Source organism: Salvia hispanica, chromosome 1, assembly GCF_029641045.1.
Source record: "Salvia hispanica isolate PSC_SH4W2 chromosome 1, Shi_PSC_v1, whole genome shotgun sequence".
Taxonomy (NCBI): Eukaryota; Viridiplantae; Streptophyta; class Magnoliopsida; order Lamiales; family Lamiaceae; genus Salvia; species Salvia hispanica.
Genome location: NC_142692.1, coordinates 64,659,345 through 64,670,542, shown reverse-complemented (window position 1 = coordinate 64,670,542; position 11,198 = coordinate 64,659,345). Strand labels below are relative to the sequence as shown.

The 11,198-nt window shown below is 43.0% G+C and overlaps 2 long non-coding RNA genes across 2 annotated transcripts; both read left to right on the top strand.

The window, feature by feature from the left end:
- LOC125208031 (uncharacterized) lies at nucleotides 1-1,354 on the top strand. Its single transcript, XR_007174046.2, has 3 exons — nucleotides 1-254; nucleotides 353-503; nucleotides 1,183-1,354. It is a non-coding gene; the product is annotated as an uncharacterized LOC125208031 (long non-coding RNA).
- Nucleotides 1,355-9,410: 8,056 nt separating this feature from the next.
- Nucleotides 9,411-10,764, top strand: LOC148934393 (uncharacterized). The gene is made up of 3 exons (XR_016137649.1): nucleotides 9,411-9,664; nucleotides 9,763-9,913; nucleotides 10,593-10,764. It is a non-coding gene; the product is annotated as an uncharacterized LOC148934393 (long non-coding RNA).
- The last annotated feature ends 434 nt before the right edge of the window (nucleotides 10,765-11,198 follow it).

Below are 11,198 nucleotides of genomic sequence, written 5' to 3'. Positions count from 1 at the left end.
CCTTCCCCTCTCTCCCACTCTCTCTCTCCCTCTCGGTTCTCCCCTCTGCCGGCGCCCTGGCGTCGCCGGCGAGCGGCGCCGGCGCCGGCGCCGACCTCTCCTCTCTCTCTCGGCCTCTATCTCTCTCCCTCTCGCGGCTCTCTCTCTCTCTCTCTCTCGGCTCTCGGCTCTCCCTCTCGCCGGCTCTCCCTCTCGGCTCTCCCCTCTGCCGGTGCTGCTTCTCGCCGGCGGTCTCGCCGCCGTCGACCGAAAAGGTAGGGTTCTCCCCCCCCCACTTCCCTTTCTTTCTCTTCTTCTTTATTTTTCTTAAATTGGAGGCCTAGGACTAACAATTGGGTCTTGAAATGTGAAGATTTGGATAGATCGTGAAAAATGGGGTCGGAAGAGGTTACTTTCGGCGCCAAACGCCGGAAAAACCACCGCCGCCGCCGCCGGACTGCCACCGCCGTCGCCCTGCCGCCGCCGCCGGACTGCCGCCGCCGGTCAGTTTCTTGTGCTCATAGGTGAGCTCTCCCAAAATTGTTATTATTGTGTGTTGAAGATTTCTTAGTGGATTAGGCTTTGTTTAATTGTTTACTTAGTCTAAGCTTATATGGATTAAGGCAAAAATTCTATTCTAGATAGTCATGCATAGTTGATATGAAATCATTAGGGAAAAGTATTCAAACACTACTATGATTTGTGGAACCCAAAAGTTCATGCTTGAAAAGTATAGAAATGGCTATGTAGTGAAGATTGTTGTTAGGAGAATTACCTTAAGAAAAGGAAGATGAGAAGGATGGTAGTGTAGAAATTTTGGCTCCTCTTCTTCAAACACTTGCTAGCATCATTAGTTGAAAAGAGATTTTGTTTAGAGAAATCTAGTGTTGAAGCAAAAGTGTAGGTGAAGGAGTGGTGTAGTATTTATAGAGGAAAAGAATGCATGGCTTTACATGGTTAATAGCTTGGTTTAGGAAGGCAATGCATTGTCCAAGAGTCATGGACTTTTTGCCAAAAGAGGCAAGTTGTCCTATCAATCAATTGTCATGCCAAAAATGGCAAGAATATTATGTCTCGTCACCTAAAAAGGCGTGAGCCGTCGTTTGGAAAACGTGAGCCGTCGTTTGGATTGCGTGATTGATGTGATTTGATTTCGTCGATTGTCTCGTCTTGATTTAACGTGCTTCTTATCCATTCGTGTAGGTATCGGGATTCAAGGTGTGGCTATTGCGCAAGGTCCGGAAGGCACGGAGAGTATTTTATTTTATTTTTAGATATTTACTTAAACGTTAAATTCGTGTACGGATTTTTATTTGAAACTCGGTCTTCACAAACGGACTTTTATTATAGCAACCATCTATATTGACTATTACTATTTTTTTGTTCACTACCTCAACATATACTTCACAACGGTTAATTATAACAAGAAGTAATAATAAGAAGAATTAGACGCGAAACTTATATTTATATATATATCGATGTTCTAAGCCTTAGGGTAAAAAGTCGGGGTGTTACATTCCTTCCCCCTTACAAAAATTTCGTCCCGAAATTTGTAAGGGTCTATTCAAACAGTTCCGGGTATTTTTCTTTCATCTCGTCTTCCAGCTCCCATGTAGCTTCTTCGTATCCATGATGCTTCCACAAGACCTTCACCGAAGTGATAGATTTCGTCCTTAGTTGTTGCACCTTCCGGTCTAAGATTGCTTCTGGCTTCTCCTCGTAACTCAAGTCTGGGTTTAACATCATCTCTTCATGGTGGATCACATGTTTCGGGTCATACACATACTTCCGCAGCTGTGAAACATGGAAGACGTTGTGCACGCTTCCGAAACTTGGTGGCAGCGCCAAACGATATGCAACGGGTCCGATTTCCTCCAAGATTTCGTAGGGACCAATAAAACGAGGCCTAAGCTTCCCTTTCACTCCAAAACGTATTATCCCTTTAGAAGGAGACACCTTCAAGAAGACCTTGTCTCCTACCTTGAACTGCAGGTCGGTCCGTCGAGCATCTGCATAGGACTTTTGTCTGTCTTGTGCTTCCTTGATTCTCCCTTTGATCTGCCGCACGATTTCAACCATTTCGTTGACTACTTCGGGACCCAGCATCTTCCTTTCGCCGACCTCATCCCAGTATAGTGGTGATCTGCACTTCCTCCCATATAGCGCCTCGTAAGGTGCCATATTAATGGTTGCCTGGTAGCTGTTGTTGTAGGCAAATTCTATCAGGGGCAGAATTGTCTCCCAACTTCCTCCCCTGTCGAGTATGACGGCTCGGAGCATATCTTCCAGCGTTTGGATCGTTCTTTCCGATTGCCCATCAGACTGTGGGTGGAACGCGGTACTGAAATTTAACTTCGTACCCAGTTCTTCTTGCAGACTCTGCCAGAAATTTGAAGTAAATTTTGCATCTCGATCTGACGTGATTGAGGCTGGGATACCATGTAAGCGCACGATTTCCCGCACATAAAGTTGAGATAGTTTTTCAGATCCATAAGTGATTGGAATTGGCAGGAAGTGGGCACTCTTGGTGAGGCGATCCACGATCACCCAGATGGCAGTGTTTCCTCGCTTGGTCCGTGGCAAGCCCGTCACAAAATCCATGGTTATGTGTTCCCATTTCCACTCAGGAATTTCTAAGGGATGCAATTTCCCGTACGGTCGCTGATGTAGAGCCTTGACTTGTTGACAAGCCAAAATTTTTTCCACGAATGAGACTATACTTCTCTACATGCCATCCCACCAAAATTTCCGCTTTAAGTCTTGATACATTTTGGTACTTCCAGGGTGTGCGGTGTAAGGCGTGTCATGAGCTTCGCTCAAGATCTCATCTCTCAGATTCTCATCCTGGGGCACACACAGCCTTCCTTCGAAAGTGAGGGCGTTATCCGCCCCCCCCTCGTGGTAGGTCTCGTGTTCGTCAGTCCTCACCTTTGCTCGTATTCTTTCCATACCTTCGTCCTGTCTCTGTGCAGCGATGATACTCTCTCTCAAATCTGGCTCCACCGCTAGAGTAGTTATCCTTGCTTCTACCGTTTCTGGGCACTGAACATCTCCAAATTGAGCTAGCCGAATTCTCGTAGTAGTTTCTCCTCGATGGTGAACATGTCTGTCAAGTGCTGTGTCTTTTGGCTAAGAGCATCGACCACCACATTCGCTTTTCTGAGATGGTAGTTGATGCCACAAATCGTAATCAGTCACCAGTTCCAACCATCTCCTCTATCTCATATTCAAGTCTTTTTGTTCGAAGAAAATACTTGAGGCTTTTTTTTTTTTTTTTGGTTCGTGAAAATTTCACACCGAACTCCGTAGAGGTGGTGCCTCCAAATTTTGAGTGCGTGCACTACCGCGGCTAACTCCAAATCGTGGGTAGGATAATTAAGCTCGTGCGGTCTAAGTTGTCATGATTCATATGCTATCACTCTGCCATCTTGCATGAGGACGCAGCCTAATACATTTTTTTCGATACGTCGGTGTAAACTACATAGTCTACCGTCGGGTCTGGAACAGCCAGGACTGGCGCGGTGGTCAATTTCTTCTTTAGTAACTCAAAACTTTCTGCACATTCTAGGGTCCACGAAACTTTGGTGCCCTTCTTGAGTTGTTGCATCATCGGTCTTGCAATCTTAGAGAAGCCCTCAATGAATCTCCTATAATAAACTGCTAATCCTAGGAAGCTTCGCATTTCGTTGTGTTTTCCCGGAGATTTCCAATTTTGCACGGCCCCCACATTTGCTGGATCTACTTGAATTCCTTCGGCAGTCATAACCAAAGAAATTCACTTTGTTGAGCCAAAATTCGCACTTGCAGAATTTGGCATATAACTTCTCGGCCCTTAGCGTTTCCAAAGTGGTTCGTAAGTGTTCTTCGAGTTCCTCCTTGTCCATTGAGTAGATGAGCACGTCGTCTATGAATACCAACACGAACTTGTCAAGATAGGGGTGGAATACTCGGTTCATGAGATCCATGAATACTGCAGGTGCATTTGTCAAGCCGAAGGGCATCACCACAAACTCGTAGTGACCATACTGCGTTCGAGAAGCCGTCTTTGGAATATCATCTTGCCGAATCTTCAGTTGATGGTAGCCAGGCTTTAAATCCACCTTTGAGAAGACACTAGCTACTCGGAGCTGGTCAAATAAGTCATCAATTCTTAGTAACGGGTATTTGTTCTTCAAAGTCAGTTTTGTTCAACTCTCGGTAGTCAATGCACACTCTTAGCGTCCCATATTTCTTCTTCACAAAAAGCCTTGGTGCTCTCCACGGAGAGACGCTTGGTCTGATGAAACCTAGGTCCATCAGTTCTTGAAGTTGCATCTTTAGTTCCTCCAAGTCCTTTGGAGCCATTCGATACGGAGCTTTCGACACTGGTGCAGATTCGGGTTCGAGATCGATGGTGAATTCCAGTTGCTTATCTGGTGGTAAGCCAGGTAGATCGTCGGGAAACACATTTGGGAACTCTCGCACTATTTCCACATCTTCAATTTTCCTTTCTTCTTTTCTTTCTTCGTTCAGGTAGACAAGATAGGCCGGGTGGCCTTTTCGTACAAGCGTTGCAGCTTGTAGCGCGGAGATTATGGATTTCCGCTTACCCAAGGTAACCCCATGAAAGTTAGTGGCGTCCTTTCCGGGAGGGTGAAAAGAGATTTGTCGTTGGTTGCACATGATGGTGGCATTTTTATTTTTATATTTATTTTTTTGCTAGACATTCCATCCCAAGGATTATATCGACGTCGGACATGGGCGTAATACTCAAGTTGTCACTCGTGATCTTAAGTTCTCCCCACATGACTTCTACATTCGAGCAAATACGTCTGATCCGTCCAATTCTTCATATTGGCGAAAGACTCTAATTCTATGCTTAACTTGCTTCGTTTGAAAGTCTAAGGCCTCTACGCAAGGTATTGTTGCTAGATTCTCTTGGCTCCCTTATGCCTTCTTTAGTCTTATAGCATAGGTGTGATCCTTTAAGAGTAGTCTCGGTCATCGAGGTTGTTGATGTTGTGACAGTTAAGGTAGTTGTGTGGGTGGTTGCTAAGGTTGCCTCTCCATTACTTGTAGTTGTGAGCATTGTGCCGGTTGTTTCAACCTTGTTTATTTCTCCCATTTGAACTTCAATTCGTCATGATTTACATCCATGTATCGATCAATCAACTACTTATGCATGTAAGGATCTACGAGATGTAAGGATCTACAGGGACCTTTATATCTATTTTTTTTATTTATTTACTTATTATTATTATTATTATTATTTTTTTAGCATACTATCTATGTATCTAACGTACTGTCGTTCTTCTAGAGGGTCATCACAAGTGGTACTTGGTCGCGGAATATAATAAACTTCTTGTCTTACTTATGTTGATCCTTCTGGTCAGTGTATCACATTTGCGTATGTCCACCTAAGGCACTTCCTTCTCTTGTGAATAAAAGATTTAAAGCATTGTCCTTCGTGCATGCCTCATGTAGAAAACTCAGGGGTTTACCAGTCTTAACTTGGATAAAGTGAGTTGATACTGAAAGGAAATTGGAATTTTGAAATAATTCCAAGGTTATCTAGAAGGATAAAATGACCACCGTCACTATTCTGATCAAGCAATCATGGGTTTCACAACAACCTCTCACACAAGCTTGTAACAACTGATTTTCAAAATAGCGCAAAGACTAGGTTCAATTGGGTTCATCACACCCACTTAAGAGAGACACATACTTCTACACCCTAAGCTATATCCATAGAGCTTAATAGGAAATTCTTGTGGGAAGTTTGGTAGATGGAATAAGTTATGGAAGCATGGTATGAATGAATCGAATCTAAATTCTCATAGTTGACTGTCAATTCAATTGACCAAACAGGTTTGAAAAAGTTGAGAGAACATTGGATGATGTATCTATCAGAGTAAGTCTCGACTTACCCAATTAATGGAGGAATTCAAAAGACAATTGTTGTGAAGTTGTATCGATTATTGATTCATCACATCATAATAATGAAAAAAAAAAAAAAATTGATGGTTCTCCAAGTCTTTCATAGGTAATACAATCAACTCTCCTAGGGAGAAAGAAAAATTTAAGAGTTAACTTGGAGTTCAGAAGGATTTAAACATGAGACGAAACGTGCAAGAGTTTTGTGGCAAATGCAAATCCTGAATTTGTAAAAAGAGAATTTACAATTCATATATTGAAAAAGAGAACGGTCAACGAGATATTCAAGGCCAAAATTGCCTCTAGAGAGGACTTTTTGTACATAACAGATCCTCCTACATAACATACGAAAGTCCCAAATTCTACGCGATCGACAAAAGAAAAGCGTGAAACCGTAGGAAAGAACAGTTTTCACGTCACAAGGGGACTAGAGATAAAACTACTAGCATCAGGACGGCCTCATAAAGGGTCTGTTGCTGATGGTACATAACTAACACTACTCTACCAGTCGCTATCCGAGTCTAGAGAGCTCAGCCCAGAGCTTCCCTCAAAGTCATCGTCGCTACTGATCTCAATTGGGTCATCTGCGGCCCCTCCTGGTAACACCTCCGGCACGGGATGAGGTATCGCAGCGTCCGGAACTGCCCAATCCTCACGGTGTATCTCATCCCTAACGATAGTGAGGCCGTCCTCAAAGTATGCCAGCCATCGTCTCATGTCAGCTGCCCATCGCTCCCATTCAGTTTCCAACTCATCGGGTGGGGGTAGTCCACCAGGCAACCCCAAGAACTGTCTGTGCTCAAACGGACTCCTCATCGGTGGAGCTGCTTCATCATCTGCCTGATACTCGATCGGGTACTCATCGTTATCAGGGGCAACAATCATGGGGGCCTCGCCCCACCATGTCGGGTCATGCTCTGGGTGGGAAAACTGGTGCACCCCCTGGGGTATGTCATAGCCCGGGAGTAGGTCCCTCTCATGTCCGTGTGAGGGTCCAGCCTCATGATCGTGCTGCCCCTGAGGCGCGTCATCGGGGATAATCGATCCACACCATTGGAGCGGAGGGGGCGGCAGGTCGCCCGGGCAGAATGTCGGCGTGTCCCGATAGTGCACATACTGAAGGAAAACGAAAGTAATGAAACCTCGAAAGTCTCCCTCCAACTCTTGATTATTGAACACACGGTAAATGTAGCTGCTCGACAACCATATGGCCCATGGCACCCAATCCATGGGTAGTAGGGAAATCAGGTGATGTATGCCATCCAGTCCTGAAATGCCATGCTCGTGAGCTGCCTCCCACAACTCAAAGAACTCGTAGAGGATCCGTATCACCTTGTCCGTTGGGCGTGGCCGATAAGACCGATAAGCAAGGATGGCGTTGTCCGCCACCATCTGCGGGGTGTTCTGATCGTGTGAGGTGGTTTTACCGTTCATCTACAAAAGGAGTTTCATTGTAACCATTAGCAAGGGAGAGATAATGGGGTAAGCATTCGTGCGATACTTCTTTTGGTGAAACGTAAAGGGTGTACTTGGCCAAAGCCGCACGCATCGGGATAGGCGTTCATTATTAAAGGACTTTTTGTAAGCGTAAGATCAATTAGTCCTAAGATGAGCATCGGGAAATGCTTTATTAGAACGGAGGTACTTCAAACTCGTTCATCAATGCATAGGAGATTTTTTTTTTTTTTTTTTTTTTTTTTTTTTACGTATCTCTCGGTACTCCTAACAAGAATTTCATAACATTGGCATAAGAGATCGCATCGCTCGGGAAAGCGAGGATCACACACAAAACTTGTTTCTTCTAAGTTCTCATTTCAAAAGTGCTCATTTTATCAGTTCGATAAAGTTCTTAAAAGACATCTTACAAGAAGAATAAATTACCTTCATTCAGGTTGAGGGCGATGAAATTGGTGCTGAGTTGTGGTCGATCTTGCTAACTTAGTCTAGCGAATCAAGTCTAGACTTTTCTTTTCAAGGAAGGACTCACGGTTACAGAGCAGAAAACCTAGGCTCTGATACCACTCTGTCACGACCGCGCTTTGCTAAGGATAGCATTACTCGGTAAATCGTGACCAGGGGAGGGAATTAAGAAGAGGGGGTAGAAAGGGAATGAAAGAATTCATGATAAGACATAAATATTTCTTCATAAGATGAGAGATGTTCACGAGACAACAAAGATCATGAGAAATTTGAAAGAATGTTTATCACAGATCACTCGTTACTGGTCGTTTTTCCTATGACCCATCTATTACAAAATACTACGACAAAAGCACAGCGGAAGGAGTTGTAACCATGTGGCCATGTGTATGAAGACACATGCCACGAAAATCCTACAAAAGAGATAATACGACCACCAACTCCACTCAGCCACCATTTCATCACTTGCTCAACCTGCACATTTAGAAATACATGCAGGGCTGAGTACGGGGTACTCAGTGAACACATTGCCGAAAGATACACATATAAGAAAAAGTTATTATCATGCCATCACAGTAACGCACGGGGGTTTTCTTAAAGGCCCGAGCTTACTAAATTCATTTTCATAAAGTTCGCTTGATCAAGCTAAGTTCATTCCATCCATCCGCCATATCTGATGGTTCATTCCATCCATCCGCCATATCTGATGGCTCATTCCGTGTCGGGAAGGTGGCCACCTTCCACGATCACATTGACCGGCCAACCCTTACGATGACTCACGGTCCATTCCTTCGTGCACATTAACTCGAATAGGATCTTGGTCCTATTGGAGCCGAATTCGTTTCATTCATTCATTCCTTTGGCATCGCCAAGCAGATAGGCATCATAAAACAAATAATTTATGGCACGATAACATTTAAAAAAAGTAAGTGCAATTTTATCAAACAAAAATCATTTCATATATTTGATAATTTTATCCACACTTAATGTGTTGGATATAAAGCCCACCTCAAAGCTTCCGAAAGAAATGCTACAACGCTTTGCCTTGGAAATCAAACCCCGCGAACACGCCCTTCTTGAAAGAGTATAATGATTTAAAAATTAGCTTTATGAACATACATAAGGTGCATGACATGACATGATCCTACATGGAGTATGTGTCCTACGTTCGGGGTTCGATCAAGATTACTTCTTTCCACTCAAGGAAAGTGGACCTCTATTTTATGAGACACCTTAAGATAATTAAATAATTATTTGGGAAGAGGGTTCATTAAATCCATACATTCTTATTTTCAAGAAATTTAATTAATTAATTTAGGAGGGCAAGACATTACTTTATCGTAAGATTAATTATTTAAAGGCTTCACATATTTTAAGAAATATTAATTCACAACTAAGAGATAAGGTTCATTTTATTTCTTATACTTCAAAGCCCAAAATTCCCATTTCCTCTAAATTCTCGGCCCAAAGAATTAATACTAGGAGACCATCTTGTTAAATAAATTCTTTGGCCCAAAGAGGAGGCCCAATAGGCAAAAGTGTTGCCCTAATTACTAAAAGAATTACTCCTCCCATTCTTTCCTCCATTTCAAACAAACATGCCTTCCCCTCTCTCCCACTCTCTCTCTCCCTCTCGGTTCTCCCCTCTGCCGGCGCCCTGGCGTCGCCGGCGAGCGGCGCCGGCGCCGGCGCCGACCTCTCCTCTCTCTCTCGGCCTCTATCTCTCTCCCTCTCGCGGCTCTCTCTCTCTCTCTCTCTCGGCTCTCGGCTCTCCCTCTCGCCGGCTCTCCCTCTCGGCTCTCCCCTCTGCCGGTGCTGCTTCTCGCCGGCGGTCTCGCCGCCGTCGACCGAAAAGGTAGGGTTCTCCCCCCCCCACTTCCCTTTCTTTCTCTTCTTCTTTATTTTTCTTAAATTGGAGGCCTAGGACTAACAATTGGGTCTTGAAATGTGAAGATTTGGATAGATCGTGAAAAATGGGGTCGGAAGAGGTTACTTTCGGCGCCAAACGCCGGAAAAACCACCGCCGCCGCCGCCGGACTGCCACCGCCGTCGCCCTGCCGCCGCCGCCGGACTGCCGCCGCCGGTCAGTTTCTTGTGCTCATAGGTGAGCTCTCCCAAAATTGTTATTATTGTGTGTTGAAGATTTCTTAGTGGATTAGGCTTTGTTTAATTGTTTACTTAGTCTAAGCTTATATGGATTAAGGCAAAAATTCTATTCTAGATAGTCATGCATAGTTGATATGAAATCATTAGGGAAAAGTATTCAAACACTACTATGATTTGTGGAACCCAAAAGTTCATGCTTGAAAAGTATAGAAATGGCTATGTAGTGAAGATTGTTGTTAGGAGAATTACCTTAAGAAAAGGAAGATGAGAAGGATGGTAGTGTAGAAATTTTGGCTCCTCTTCTTCAAACACTTGCTAGCATCATTAGTTGAAAAGAGATTTTGTTTAGAGAAATCTAGTGTTGAAGCAAAAGTGTAGGTGAAGGAGTGGTGTAGTATTTATAGAGGAAAAGAATGCATGGCTTTACATGGTTAATAGCTTGGTTTAGGAAGGCAATGCATTGTCCAAGAGTCATGGACTTTTTGCCAAAAGAGGCAAGTTGTCCTATCAATCAATTGTCATGCCAAAAATGGCAAGAATATTATGTCTCGTCACCTAAAAAGGCGTGAGCCGTCGTTTGGAAAACGTGAGCCGTCGTTTGGATTGCGTGATTGATGTGATTTGATTTCGTCGATTGTCTCGTCTTGATTTAACGTGCTTCTTATCCATTCGTGTAGGTATCGGGATTCAAGGTGTGGCTATTGCGCAAGGTCCGGAAGGCACGGAGAGTATTTTATTTTATTTTTAGATATTTACTTAAACGTTAAATTCGTGTACGGATTTTTATTTGAAACTCGGTCTTCACAAACGGACTTTTATTATAGCAACCATCTATATTGACTATTACTATTTTTTTGTTCACTACCTCAACATATACTTCACAACGGTTAATTATAACAAGAAGTAATAATAAGAAGAATTAGACGCGAAACTTATATTTATATATATATCGATGTTCTAAGCCTTAGGGTAAAAAGTCGGGGTGTTACACTAGAAGATACTAGTATATAAAATATACTGACACAAAATGAAAGATAATTGAAAATCTAAATATTTATAAATTAGGTGTAACAAAAATATATAGATTTAAAATTAAATTACAATTCCAAATTTCTCTATTCTACAATTTCAATTCCCTGTCTAAAATAGATGATTGGAAATATAAATATTACTAATAAATTAGATAACTCCACTACATATATCCATAGTGCACACACATTTCAGACACACTACACACAACTATACACAAAGAATTTGTATTATTTGTGTGTACATAAATTCTT